Source organism: Grus americana, chromosome 9 (assembly GCF_028858705.1).
Source record: "Grus americana isolate bGruAme1 chromosome 9, bGruAme1.mat, whole genome shotgun sequence".
Taxonomy (NCBI): Eukaryota; Metazoa; Chordata; class Aves; order Gruiformes; family Gruidae; genus Grus; species Grus americana.
Window position 1 is genome coordinate 27,725,295 of NC_072860.1, and position 14,183 is coordinate 27,739,477.

At 56.3% G+C, this 14,183-nt stretch overlaps 1 protein-coding gene across 3 annotated transcripts in view; it reads right to left on the bottom strand.

The window, feature by feature from the left end:
• Positions 1-14,183, bottom strand: part of KCNAB1 (potassium voltage-gated channel subfamily A regulatory beta subunit 1) — a 71,179-nt gene that overhangs the window by 35,060 nt on the left and 21,936 nt on the right. The gene's annotated exons all lie outside the window — the stretch shown is intronic.

Below are 14,183 nucleotides of genomic sequence, written 5' to 3' on the forward strand. Positions count from 1 at the left end.
AAATATCTCCAGAGCAGCCTCGGGTTTGGTGGAGGCTAAAGACAAAGAGTTTACGATTTTAAAGCAGTAAGTGACGGATGGGCTGCTTGGAAGACAAAGCTGGTGGGCATCTTTGCTTCAGTCTGAGGTGTGCTAAGCAAACCCTGCTTTAAGCTTGTCCACTTCCAGAATTCCCATCTGTACAACGGGATCAGGATAACCATCCCACCTGCCTGTCTATCCACCCTTCCATCTCCCTGTCCATCTACCTATCTGCCCGTTTATCCATCCATCTATCTATCCACCCATCTGCCTGTCTGTCCATCCAGCTACCCATCCAGCTACCTATCCATCAGGAATGGGAGAGTGAGAGGTTTTCCTAAGGAAAAACATAAGTTTTAAATAAAATCTCTGCAATAACACATACAATGACTAAAACATTTTCGACTCCACACCCACAGAAGAATCATCAGGCTTAGAAGAGCTCAACAGAAATCAGATAATGCTGGTTTTTGCTTGTTCCAACCCCAGTTTCATCGCTCTGTGTCGGTGTTTTTGCCCACAGAAGCCAACTTCTACCAGAAATACAAACCCGAGGAGACGGATCCTACGCGGGTCGGTCCTAATGAAGGAGCCCCGGCGACAGGTGACCCCCAGGACCCCATTTCACAAGCCCCCGGGGGGTGCCAGGGAGGGATGGTGGGTGGGGGTCCCGGGTCCGTGGCGTCGCTCGCCCCCGTGCGGGGCACCGCCGGCTCCTGCCACCCACGCCACGGTGCCCACGGCCACGCTGACGGCCTCGGCGCGAGGGAGGCGTGCAGAGGAGGCAAACCCCAGCCCCCTCCGGGCACTTCTAAGTATTCCAGCGTGCAAAAAAAACACGCAGAGAGCAATAGATGGGGGAAGGAGGCGGGAGGAGAGAGGGGCTTTGAGCAGAGCAGAGGGAATTGGGACGGGCACAAAGCCAGCCCCTGGGAGAGGCATCAGCATCTTCAGGTGCAGAGACCTGCACGCGGGCGTCTTCATGGACGTCCTCCACTTCCGCCACCAGACAGGAGGGGTTGGGGCACGCTGAGCACGCCGCAGCCCTCCTCGCACGCCTGCACGCACCCTCACGGGCGTGGGGTGATACAGCCCCCCATCCCTCCGGTTACACAAAACTAGGGAAACCATGAGAAGCTTTTTCTGCATATAAACTGCAGACAGTTTGACTTATTGCTACAAAAAAATGTAAAAAAAAAAAAAAAAAGTCACTGTTCCCAAAGCCAGCGGTGGGAAAACAACGTTGCTTAGAAACATCCCCATTAGTGCTCCAGAACTGTTCCTTTCTGCACAGAAAATGAATAAAATATGTAATTTGTTCCCTGAAAAAAGGAAGCTGTTTCAAATAACAACAAAAACCTGACGAAAGTAGAGACCCTTTCCACTTGCCCCCTCCCGCTGCAGCACATCCGCCGTCCTTCGCCTGTGACCTGCGGAGCGGGGAACACCACAATACAATCCCGGGCTTCGGAGCTGCGCTTGGCCTCAGCGCTTCTGCTTGCTTCGTACCACGCAACCCCCTCACCGGTTCAGCCGTTTCCCACGTTAATGAACCCTCGTTATCACACCCCGCTTCTCCGCACCTTCAAACGCCGGAGCGAGCTGCCCTGCACCCCCCGAGCAAAGGGAGCCACTGGCGCCCGCAGCCCCCATCCCCTGCATCACGATGGGCAAGGAGGGGCAGCCGCCGGCGGTACCCAGCGAGGGGGGGGTGGGACCCCCAGTGGGACCCCCCACCCCTGCCCCATGGAGAACATCTGCGGGGTCCCCAGGACACGGGGTGCCCCGTGCAAAGCAGTGCGAGGTGGCGGGGAGGGGAAGGGGCCGTCCCCCTCCCACCCCTCTCCGTCACTGAGCCTTTCCCCAGCCTTCCCAGTACAAAACCGTCGGAAGTTTGGGGTGACACCTCTCCCGGGCCCTCCCAGGGCTGTGACGACAGAGAGACCTGCACGTCCCGCACCGCCCACATCTGCAGGGCTTTTGCTCCTCCGAACTTCTCCCGAGACACCCGCGCGGGCATCTCCTCAGCCTGGCGATGCCAAACCGGGTCTGTATTTCGGGGCGCTCTGGGAAGACGCATGACCTCCTGGCCTCCTCACGAGTTTCGCGGGTGACCTGTCAGCGTCTGCTCGGGCTCCGGAGCTCCCTGCCTCCCCACAAACTGCTTCACCGAAGGGTGCTCGGCTCCTCCCAACGTCTCAGAGCCACGCAAGTGCTGTTTGTCACGATTCGTCGGGCTCCAACAGCCCCCAGCGCCGCTTAGTCTTGCTGGGAACCGAGGGTGAGGCACCATGGAGGTGTTAATTCCCTTCTTTAATTAACTTGGGTGGTTTCCCGCTTTTAAGGCTGGATTTCATTCTGCCTCATCAGCTCAGAAAGACCTGCAGATTTTAGACAATGAGGAGCTGCCCCTCTAGCGAGCCGCGGTGGCAAGAGGTTGTCTCTAAGTGGTGTGGGTGGGAAGGGAGAAAAATAATGGTTTCTGTCTCCCATTTTGCGAACAAAACGCTTCACAACACGCACAGCGGTTTCCACTAAATTACCGCCCGTAATTACCGCAGTAATTGCGGTGATGCAGGACCGCAGCTTTCCACTGGTTTTATGTATTTTAAACCCGTTTACTTGTGCAGAGCTAAGGAAGCGAAGAAGGTCTGTGTGCCGCTGGGACACCCGCACCCCCTCGGCACACGGGTCACTGTACCCCCCTTCCTTCGGGGCGATGCTACAAAAATGGGCGCAGCGCCTCACCAGCTGCGGTCGCTGCTTTCTGTCGATGCTTTCAACCACCTTCCAAGTCAGCATCCCATTCTACCCAGACAGTGGTTTATTGCAGGATGGGGTTTAAAACCTTAGTCCCTGGAAAGCAGGGACGGTGGGTTTTAACCGGAGTCCTGCCCGGGATCCGTCCTTACTCTGATACAAACTGCCTTCCTCTTTGTCCCTCGGAAATATTCCTCGCTTCTGAACGGAAATTGTCGCAGCCTAATACGAGCAGCAAGCCCACCCCAGCCACCCCACGGAGCACGTCGGAGCAGCACGGAGGCTCCTGGCAGCACTTGTGCATCCCGACGGCGGCCAAGGGGGACCAGGTTGGACTTGGGGGTTCCTCTGGGAAAACAACCACCTTTTGCAGTGCCAGGGCTGGATTTGGGGGTTCCTCTGGGAAAACAACCACCTTGTGCAGCGTCAGGGCTGGATTTGGGGGTTCCTCTGGGAAAACAACCACCTTGTGCAGCGCCAGGCAGGCTGGGGCCAGCTGAGCCCCGCAGCCGGGGCAGGCCAGACACGGGTGCTTTCGCCCAGCACCCGGCAGGATGGACCCGCAGTGCCTGCACCCGGCCGTGCCCGTGGGACCTTGGGCTGCTCAGACTAAGGCACTGCATCCGAGCAGAGGCTCCATCTGCGGGCAGAGGTCAGAGACAGCTTCACGCCGTAAAGCTGCGTCAAAGATGGAGATAATCCTGGCTCTGCTGAAGTGCTGACATGTATGCAAAGCATCAAATCTCCGGGAATTTTTAACTCTAATTTCAAATGACAGGAAGCATGGATGAAGATGCAAAGCTGTAGAAGAAGCTGGACTGGCGTAGATGGCCCAACAGATACATGAGCAAGCTGAAAACACAGATTTATTGCCTCGGTTGAGCACGTGCATTCTTCAATTTGCTCTAACATTCAGTCCTACGCTTGCAGTGTTTGACTGTGCTTATGTTTGCTGCTTTGCAAACTGCTTTGTAATCTCTTCTACCTAAGATGTTATAGAAATAAAATAGAATTTGGTTTTAATCATGTGCATCCGCAGTAGCGTGGTGAAGGTGCACCTGGAGCAACGCTGCGTTTCTAAGCTATTTCAGCATGGAACTGGATGGATGACACAGTCCCAGATGCTCTTCTGAGCATCTTCCTTCCCGTCAGGGTTTCTGCAGCGCTGTGGCAGGCGGTGGCTGCCCTGTGGTCACCGCTGCAGCAAAATGGGGTTTGGGGGACTTGGTCACTGTCCCCACCGTTGCAGCAGTGAGGTTAACGATACAAAATGGGGAAAAAAAAAAAACCCCGTTACTAGTGGAATAGCTGCAGAGGCAAAACAGAACAGTATTGATCAGGTGAAAAGCCATCGCAGCGAAGCCAGGAGGTGGGTCGTGGGCAACGGGAACCCCGGCTCGGCGGCACGAGGGGCAGCCAGCCCAGGGGCAGACGGTGCGAGGGGACAAGCAGGTGCCTAAATGGCATCTGGCCCCCGTTTCTCGGCTCTCTTCACACTTTCCAACTCATCTCCCGTACTCGTAGGGCCACCGGGTGCGTAGGTGGTTGCTTCAGCTGAAATTCCCCAGAAATTTTTTTGGCTGCATCCTCTGAAAAGTTGCAGATGACGCATTAAAATGTAGATAAGGCAAAATAGATGGGCCGTAGCCAAGCGCAGGGGCTGCCGCGCATGGCTCTGGCAGACGTGCCGGCGTGCTCAGCCTCCCCGCACGGGATCCGTGCCATGAATGAGGCTCCCGCATGCGACTCCCCTGCCCACTCCTTCCCTCCTGCCCAAGCTCCCGGCCAGCCCGGACAAGCGGCAATCTGCTGGGTGCTGGCACCGGAGCGGAGCCGTCGCCACCCCGGGCTGCATTTGGTCCCCAGGGACACACGTTGCCTGGGCGGCCTCGTGCCCGCAGCCGCGACAGAAATGGTTGCGGAGAGTTTGCTGCGACAGCGGCGGCTGTGCATCTCTATTCCCAGAGCTGCCGCGGTGAGGAGCGCGGGGTGGGGATGCTGGAGCGGGGGCAGCGCTGGCACTGGCATTCCCATGGGAATAGCTCTGCTGGGGGGGGAGAAGGGCCCCGATTCCAGCAACCGCATCCTGGAACGGTGCACAGCCCACGGCTCTCCTGCCCCCACCGCGTTTCGTCAGCTGTGGGACCCAAGGATGAAAGAGAGGAAAAGAAAAAGTACTTGTCATCCTACAGTGATGCTTTAAAGTGCAGAATTTCAAATGTCTGAGGGAGTTACATTATCCTTGTTAAAAAAAATAATAATCTTGTGGTTCTTAAAGGATTTGAATGAATCAAGTTATTTCCAGAAATAAGAGAGGATCAGGGAGATCTCCATCACACCGGTGATGGGTTAATCCACAGCTTCCCCATCACCCTTCAGGGGTACCTGACCCCGTGGTGCTGCAAATCTCCGACCCGGCCAAGAGCCGGCTGCCCTGGCACACGTGCCCAACCCTGCTGCAACGCCCAGCCCGATTCCGCTTTATTCCTGTAGGGAATTGGGAAGCAAATCATACCTATGCGTAGGGTGCTGCCTGTGCCGTCGTGAGTCAACGCATCCCATCATAGGGTCGTAAATAATAGATGCCATTCTCTCTCATTTCGGTACTACTTCAGACTGAAAGAGGCAAACCGATAAATTTAAAACCCCGTCGCTGATATTTCCTTTCCCATCCATTGACCCGCCTTGGAACGTATTAGTCACTAAGCTGAAGTGATTGAATAAGCTGACACTGGAAAACACGTATTTTCTCCCCAGGCAGGAGAGGCTAATTCTGACCAAATCACAAGACTGACGGACGGGAAGGAATCTGAGCGGCCCTGGACAAACGGCGGGCGCTGAGCACCGCCGTAAGCAGGTCTGAGCATCCGCAGCGGGGTCGGCCCGGGAAGGGAGCCCTTTGCTCTGGAGGGGCAATCCATTCTTGCATAAATATTTAGGTAAAAGCTGTTTGCATGAGCTATTCTAAAAATAAGCAGGCTGAGGCAGGGCGAGCACTGTGAAAAATATCTGGATTTTTGTTTTAATTGCCGTGAGGGACTTTCACTCCTTCAGAGACGAAGGGCATTTTTGACAGGTTTTAAGTACTTCTGGAATCGGTCGCGGCAGTTTCAGAGCTGCGGCGGCTGGCCAGGCAGTGCTGGGGTTTTCTGGCAAACCTAATGCCAACGGGACAATACGGGTAGGCCGTAAAAGTTGTATCACTTCATGTCCAAAGTATTTCTAAAGCAGCTGGTTAACATACGGGGCACGCTTCTTATGCTGGCTTCCACACCGCCTCCACAAGCAGCGTGCAAGCTGGGCGCACGCGCAGGCAATCCTAGCAGCCTCGGGCCAGCTCTCGCCCCTCTCGTGCCCTTTCTGTGCAAGGAGGCCATCTCATTTATGGATTCTGAGGTTCTCCGGATGCATTGCATCCAGGTGAATTTAAGCTGCCGGCGGCCCTGCAAGGGACTCCCACCCTGCTGTTGCACGCTCTAAGCAACAACCAGGCACCAAACACGCACGAGCTTTCCTCTGTGCTAGAGGCAAGGCTCCAGGACCTTGTTGGAGTGCCACGCTCAGAGGGCTTCCAGGAGCTTCAGGACCTTATTTTTAACATGCTGCTTCTGCTTCTCAAAGCCTATGTCCCACCGGTTATTTCTGTTTGTTCTCCCAGCAGAGCTGGGCCAGACAAGAGCTCCCAAAACTCTTTTACGTGGTGCCTGCAGAGCCCTGACCAAGCGCCCGGCCACCCCGGGCAAGGCATCTCGGGCACCGGCTGCTGCTCCCCACTCCCACCTGCCTGCCAGGAGGTTTTATAGTGCTACAAAAATACCTTGAGGAACATTTCTAATACATTCGGCTACCACGAGGAGCAAGTCTCGGTTTGCGGAGGGGACGATGCTGCATCTCCCACGGGGGATGCTGCTGTGGCCGCAACGTGCTGGGGAGTAGTGGGAGGGCATCGCTGGGGGACTGCGGCGCTGTGTGTCCCACCAGCCACCCCGAGTGGCCCAGGAGGTGACAGACAGGGCACAGCCTGCCCCCAAAAAGGCTGCGATCCCTCCTACACGCCCAGGGCCACCACGGTCTCGCAGGGGCTGCTCTATTCCTTCCTCCGGAGGGGTCCACAGTGAGCACAACAGCAGGGGACACGGACAGAGAGCTGCTTCTGATCAACTTCTACAGCGGGCTTGCTCAGGAGCAAACACCATGGAACCCCCGCAGAGGCTCCCACCAACCGCTGCTCTCACTCCTGCAGAGTGATGGGAAGCATCACCTGGACCACCCCGAAGAACAGGGGTGGGATAAGGGACACGGTAGCCAAATCCCTCTTTGCAGTAGCAAGATCCATCCACTGACTCTACATCAGGTATCTACCCACCACCACGCACCACCAGACCTTGGTTTGATGGAAATTTTCCAACTGCTGAGACACGTGGAACATTTCCTGTAGAAGCAGCTCCACGGAGCCGTCCTTCTCCCGCCACGGTGTCAGCCGCGCTGAACCCCAGGCAAAGGGGAGATGTCCGCTGACTTGTAGGAGGGAGAACGTCACCCCAGCTTTAACCCCTGGCCTCGCACCGAGTCTCATATGGAGCGTTTTCTTTTCCTTACTGAGAATTAATTTCTCAACAACATGTTCTACAGATGGCATTTTATAACGTTAGTCTAAAATAAAAATAAGCGTGCTCAAAATTCAAATTGGATTTTGCCAAAGCAGCCATGCTAAAATAATACATTTTAAATATATTAAACTGTGCACTTCACAAGTAATTAAATTAGCAGTGTTTCTGCATTACATCTTTCCTTCCATCCATTTAAGCATTAGATTAACGTTGTCATGCAGATTTTAAATGGAAAGTATCACGCTGTGGGGAGCGGTTCGGGACAAGCAGAGCGGAGCAGGGTGAGTTTGAGCAGCCGGTCGGTCAGGAACCTGCTTCAGCCACCGCCGCGAGCCGGGGAGCTGCCTCCTGCCAGGGGGACGGTCACGGCCACCGCCGCCCCGTGAGAGAGGACCCCAGGTCCGGGTGGCACAGGGAGCAGCAGTGCCGTGACAGCCACCCACCGGTGACAGGGACAGCCGCCCAGGCTGCTCCTGCGTCCTTGCACCACCACCCCGTGCCCAGCATCGCCCCACGGCCGCTGCCAAGCTCCAAGAGGCTGCACGGCTCATCGCCAGAATACGATTGCATCATTGAAAAGCTTCCTTAAACTATCATCATTTTTCTTCTGCTTAACAAAACCCAACCTGAAAGGCATGCTCTTTAACACACCATTTGTCCTTGAATTCAATCTTGTTCTTCTTAGCTCATTGTTCTCTGTCGGGATTAACACGGGGGGGGGGAATTGACGGCAGACCAAGCCCTGGCTTGTGCTGTGCCCCCCCCAGTGCCCCCAGTGCCCCCAGCACCACAGGACAGCGTTCCTGTCCCCAGCAGGACACAGACACCAGGACAGGCGATCCGATGTCCCCGGACCTTGCTCCATGGGGAGCAGAGGACACCATGCCGGGGGGATGAGAAACAGCTTGCACGCCACCCTCGCCGGGGAAGTGGGGACTATCATGACATAGCTGGGCAGAGATGACGTCAGATGGTGACACCCGTCCCCTGTGCAACAGTCCCCGCTCTGCGCTAACGTCCCGAGCCAGCGCTGCCCCGACCGAGTGTGTGTTTCTCCCTGAGCTAAACCTCACCCGAGGAGATGGGTAATTCACCCGGGGGACAGACGTTTCCAAAGTGCCTGAGAAGTTAGAAACGGTTTAATGAAGAATATTACAACACTTTGAAATAACACTAAAATCCATTTTTCAATTACCTAACGTTGATGTCGGAGGTTCCTGGCCTGGCTGGGTCTCCAGGGGACAGAGGGGAGAAGGAAGGAGAAACCCTGAGCAGAAGAAATCCCTTTGCTGCATCCAGGGAAGCGGAGAGTGGTGCTGAGCCTGCAGGCACGGCAGCGCCGGGCATCGCTCCTCCGACAGCAAAGCCGTGCGCGGGGAGCTGGGAAGCAGCCGTGCTCGGCCAGGCGGGCACCGCTCGGGCAGGCTGCTTTAAAGAAAACAGCTGACTTTGCTCTATCTGAAATCTGGAAGAGGAGATAGATACATCCTCAGCGAGACATCTGCAAAGTCTTCATTTACCGAAGACGTGAAAGCCAGGGAGCGACTGCCCCGTTGACTAACTCCGTGCACTGCCATATCTTGGGAGTTTACGCGGTGAGTAGATGCGTATTCAAATCTGAAGCTTGCTTTGCCTACGCTGGCTTTAACATTGCAGTGTTAAACGTGGCTTTTGCATCCACGTAATGAGATGAGAAAAATCCAGACCGCACCGAGCCCACAGCCTTTCTTAGATGCTCCAAACTCCTGGAGAGCCATTAGGAATTTGAGAGCAGCACAGATTTTGTTTACTCAACCGGTTCCTTTTTCTCCTTCTTTGAGTTATTCCTCCCTTCTTCGTAGCCATTATAAGCTACAGTCCTGGGGGAAATGCATTGTGAATTGGGTGTAAATCCATTCTGTTCACTGGATTGGTCTTAATTTACAGCAATAGTATGAAGATCAGATGATAACCCATAAAAATCAACCTGACATGGAGAGCTACTGAAATAATACTTAATTTTATATCAAAACAATTGCGCCATTTGCACGTGAGTGCTTAAAACTACTTGTAATCGCAGCAAAAACTTAAATAAACCATGAATTCCTAAAGATATGAGGTAGTTACTATGGTTAATGCTTGTAGTACGATTCAAGGGAAAAGAAGACTGAAGTCCTGAAACGCTGCTAAGAAATACCTGCTCTGACTTCCACCCCTCAAAAAGCACAAGGGCTTTATCTTTCATTTCCAAACTACTTTTGCAGCCCAAACCGACCGGTGTGTTTTTGCAAACCTGGCAGGCTGGAAGGTTGCCTGTGGCTCCTCTAAGCCCACGCTGACACCGGCTGTACGGCCAGGCGTGCCGCACCGCATCCGCACACAAAGCATGCATTACCATGCAACTCTACGTTCATAATACCACGCTTCTACACAGGGGATTTGCACTTTAATAAAAGCATTGCAATTTTTTTGCCCACGGGTCACCCCGGGTATGTTCAAAGGAGTATTTTTATCGTGCCTTTTAATGTCCGTAATTGGTGTGCAGAGCCAATGGAGCGCTGCTCTGACCCTGGCTAAGTCAAACCTGCGACCGCCTTTCCGGGAAGGGGAAGGGAGACATCCCACTGGAGCCACCGGCGAAACGCACCCACCGCTGCGATGCAATGCATTAGCAACTCTTTATTAATGCGCTTCAACAATAACCCACAATTTCAGGCACTCAGGGAAGAAAAATGCCTTCAAACTGCAGAGGAATTTTTAGCCGGCAGGATGTGATGACCTCCGCTGGAAAGCGGCCAGGGCGCTGCCTCCGTGCCGCCGGCGATGCTGGAAGGTGCCCCAGCCCGCAGCCCGGCAAGCAGCAGCGCCCAGGCAGCGAGCCAGAAAAAATGCCAAGTAAGAAAAGGATCGGCCAGGCCACCCTGCACTGGGCATGAGCACGAGGGCAGGCACCCAGGCGTTGGAGAGCCTTGCTCCAGCAGAAGGGAGCGGACAGGCTCCCGTGCGTCCTGCCAGCCTGCTCTCCTCCAGACCCTCCGTGCGCATTCAGTTCCCACCGGTGCTTTGCCCTCCCAAGCTGCGGCCGGTGCTGAGCAGGTAGCTGAGCACCGTGGCACCGGCACTGGGGAGAGCTCGGCACCTCCTGGGTGGCCGGGAAAGGTCTTTGGTTGCTAAAACTGCTCCAGACCTTGCAAAATGCAACGCGCAATGCTTGCCCGACCAGCGTTCAACCACCGTTGCCCCTGCGGCGCCGGCAGCAGCAGGGCAGGTCCCCGGGCAGACCCGACCAAGCCGGGACGAGGTTCCCAGGCTGGGTTTCCCGCACGGGCTGCGATCACCTCTGCCTCCTTACGGCTCTGCCGGCCATTACTAACGCCCGTCCTGAGACCCCCCGCGGCACGGGCAGGACCCCCAGCGCTGCGGTGGCACGGGCACGGTGGCCGTGAGTGGCTCGTGATGGGGCTGGGCAGCCCACCGCGGGCGGGAGGGATGGGGATGGGTTTCCCCTCCGGGGATTGTGCCCGGTGTCTCCGCGCCTCGCCCCAGGCTCTGCGCTGGCGGCAGGGTGAGCACGGGCTATCGACTCCCCCAGCTTGCCTTTGCAGTTAAAAACCTTTCGTTTAGGCTCACGCTGGAGTTAATGGTCGAAGCTGCCGCCGTCAATTATTTATGAACACAAATAGATAGTTGAGCTCCGTAAATTGGGTCCCCACACGCAGGCAGAGCTCGCACAAAGGGCTATTTTTGAACTGCTGACGGCCCCAAATCTGCAGCACAACGGACGGAGCCGGAGCTGAGCCCCCAGCCCCGTGCTGCTGAGCTCCCTGCCGTGTCGTGGGCAGGGACCGGGCTCGTGGGAGCCGGGATGCTCCGGGGCAAGGCTTCGCCCTGCTGCGTGCGTGGTGGCAAGGCTGCCGGTATGGGCACGGCAAGCCTGGTACAAGTCACAGGTTGAGAAGTTGTTCTCTGTGGTAGCCAGGGCACATCCCAAACAGCCCGGCACACCGGGATCAGGGCTGGATTCCCTTTACTGGCAGCTTCAACTGGGCTGACAATAAATTTAAAAAAAATATGGCAAACTAGGAGGGAGAAGAACCCGGGCTGTGACCTTCTGATGGTCCAAAGCAGGTGAAGACCCAGCCTGCCAGCCCTCCTCCCATGCCGCGCATCGGAAGGATGCAAAAATACATCCTTTGTTTTCAGCAGCGGTGCGGCAGGTTGCAATTCTCCAAGCCAAGCACTGCAACTACACTATTTTCAAGGAAAGACTTGATCCCAAATATTCTCCCCAAGCATCTGGACAAGCTCACCAGTGGGACTGAACTGGAGCATTAAAAAAGATGAAAGGGAAGAGCCCCGCTGCCCGTTCGCCTTTTGCACGCAGGAGGCAGCTGAGGCCGTCCCTGACGGTGACAGCAGAGGTGATGTCTAGGGAGGTCCCGTCCAGCTGATGCCACAATCCGACGGGGAGGCAGCGAAATGCGATTTAGAGAATGCAAAGCAGAGTTTTGCTCAGGCGAACGCTGCGGGAACGCACCTGAGTCCTAATATTTGCAGACGTTCCCCGATGAACGTATTTATTCCCGTAAACTTTGCCTTTTGTATTCCAGTTCGGTCTGTGAGCTGGAACGGGTTCAGAAACATGTCGTTTGATGAAAAGCCCCCGAGCTGGCTCCTCTCCCGCCCCCACCCCTGTCGCAGGCGGAGTCGCTGTCTCTCCCTTTTACATAATCCCACTGGCATCAGGAGCGCCTGGCAGCTGGGGGAGGCAGAGCCGGGGTCGGGAAGCATCCCGGGAGCGGTGCGGGAGCCGCGGGGCAGCCCTGCCAGGGGGGCGGCAGCGTTGCTCTGGGTCTACGGGGGGGAGCGGCTATCGGTATTTTTAGTGTGAAGCAAGGGGCAGCTTAGCTAGCATGTCATTTTAAGCACCACACACTGTATAGCTTAGCATCAGGGGCGTAATTCAAGCAGAAAACGAATCGGGAATGACTTCAGCTTCAAAAGCAATGGAGCTGAGGACTATACGGGATTGTTGTTGCAGCCATTGGGAAAAGCCTTTGGCTTCTCCAGGTGCTGGATTTCCCTCAGACTGAGGAACCAGGCCTAGGGATGAACATGAAATATCAGCTCCATCACCGTTGGTAGACGTCTTCCCTAACTAAAGGTTATCTGAATTCAGCAGCTTTGCGGCTGAGCCTGGAGGTTGAGTCAGCTCTTCCTCCAAATTCCCCTTCGCTGCTTCTCTCGGGGGAGAAATCAGCTCCAGATACGGAGAGATCTGGGAGCAGAAACAGGGATTAGTCATAAAGATAAAACATCAGCCTTGTCACTGACGAGATGCTATTCCTGGTGCAACTCCCCGGGCCTCGGGCAGCCAAAGTCGGGGGGGCCGGCAGGGCTGTGCTGAACACCAGCGGGGGAGCTCGGCCCTCCGACCTGGAACCTCATCGAGAACCCGGCCAGGGAGGGTTTCCAAAGGCCCAACTTTGGAGGAGGCTGCCGGAGCGTTCGTGTCATGTGGGCAGCAAAGAATTGCAATTACCCGGCGTGTCGGCGCACTGATAGCGCCGGGAGCCTGTGGGAAGTCAGCAGAGATAACTGCTGACAATTAGTACACGGTGTCCGTAAGCCTAACGAGCAGAAGCCACGGCTTGGTAACAGAGCGTGTCTCTGAATGACATGATCAAAGACACGTCTCCCACAGATGTGCTTACAGGGGAAACTGAGGCAGGGAGGCGCAACGGCTCGCGCAGGGCTGCAGGAGGGGAAAGGTGTCACAGGGACCTCCCGGCTGGCACCGCTCCGCCGGCCCCCCCTGCGCTGGGAGGCTGCGGGCATCTGACTAAAGGACAAGTTCTATGGATTTTGAGAGGTGCCTCTCTTCGGGCAGGACCCACCGCCATCCCCCAAATGCTGCCCTCCCCGCAGCAGGGGCCAGCAGCAGCACCCAGGAGCCGGGGTTGCCGCCACCGCCCCCCCAGACCCCCCTGGAGCCCCCAGCCTGCCCCGCCACGCCACCCCCCAGCCCCCTGGCTGGCTGGGAGCTGGCTCCGGGAGATATTCATCAGCATCTCTGCTCTCGCCATGGGCTCGCTATGGGACCACCGCCCGGACCGCTTGTGCCGCCGACTCCACGCCGGGGAGCAAGTGGCGGGAGTGCCCAACGCTCCTGCGAAAAGTTGGTCATGGCCGAAGGACGGGAACAAGCAGTGGGAAAGGCCAGGCTTCCCCTCGGGCAAAGCCTCCGTGTGGTTTATCAGCCCTTCAAACAACTCACAGCAAATTACATCCGAGCATCCAATTCACTCCGCTTCCACACGCCCTGTCCGTGCGGTTCGCGGAGAGTTAAGATGGGCATTGTCGGAACTCCAGAACTGCCCAAGCCAAGCCCTGTGCTGAGCCGCAGGCACGCCTGAATTTCACGTAGCGGTGCCGAAGCCACCTTGGCTTCGCGTCAGTCCCAATGACCGTAAAACCAGCGTAACCGCAAATCCGCATCCTCACCCCAGAGCGGGTACGGCTGGCTACGCAGGAGCCTCGGCCGTTATTTGGCGGGTTGGGAACAAGCACGGCTAAAGTTGCCCAGAGCCCCGCGCCCCTTGCCGCCCTCCCCACGCCCTTCCCGTGGAGACCCCCCTCGCGCCGGCTGCTGCGCTGCGCTGCACAGGACCGCTCCCGGGGGCGGGCAAGGTGGGCAGAGCATCCCCAGGCTGCTCCCCTCTCCCGCTCCCGATAACGTCACCCGTCAGCGGCTAAAAGAGGCATCCTGAACAAGCGAAAGCCGACCGCCAAAGGCACAGAAACCCTCCTCGT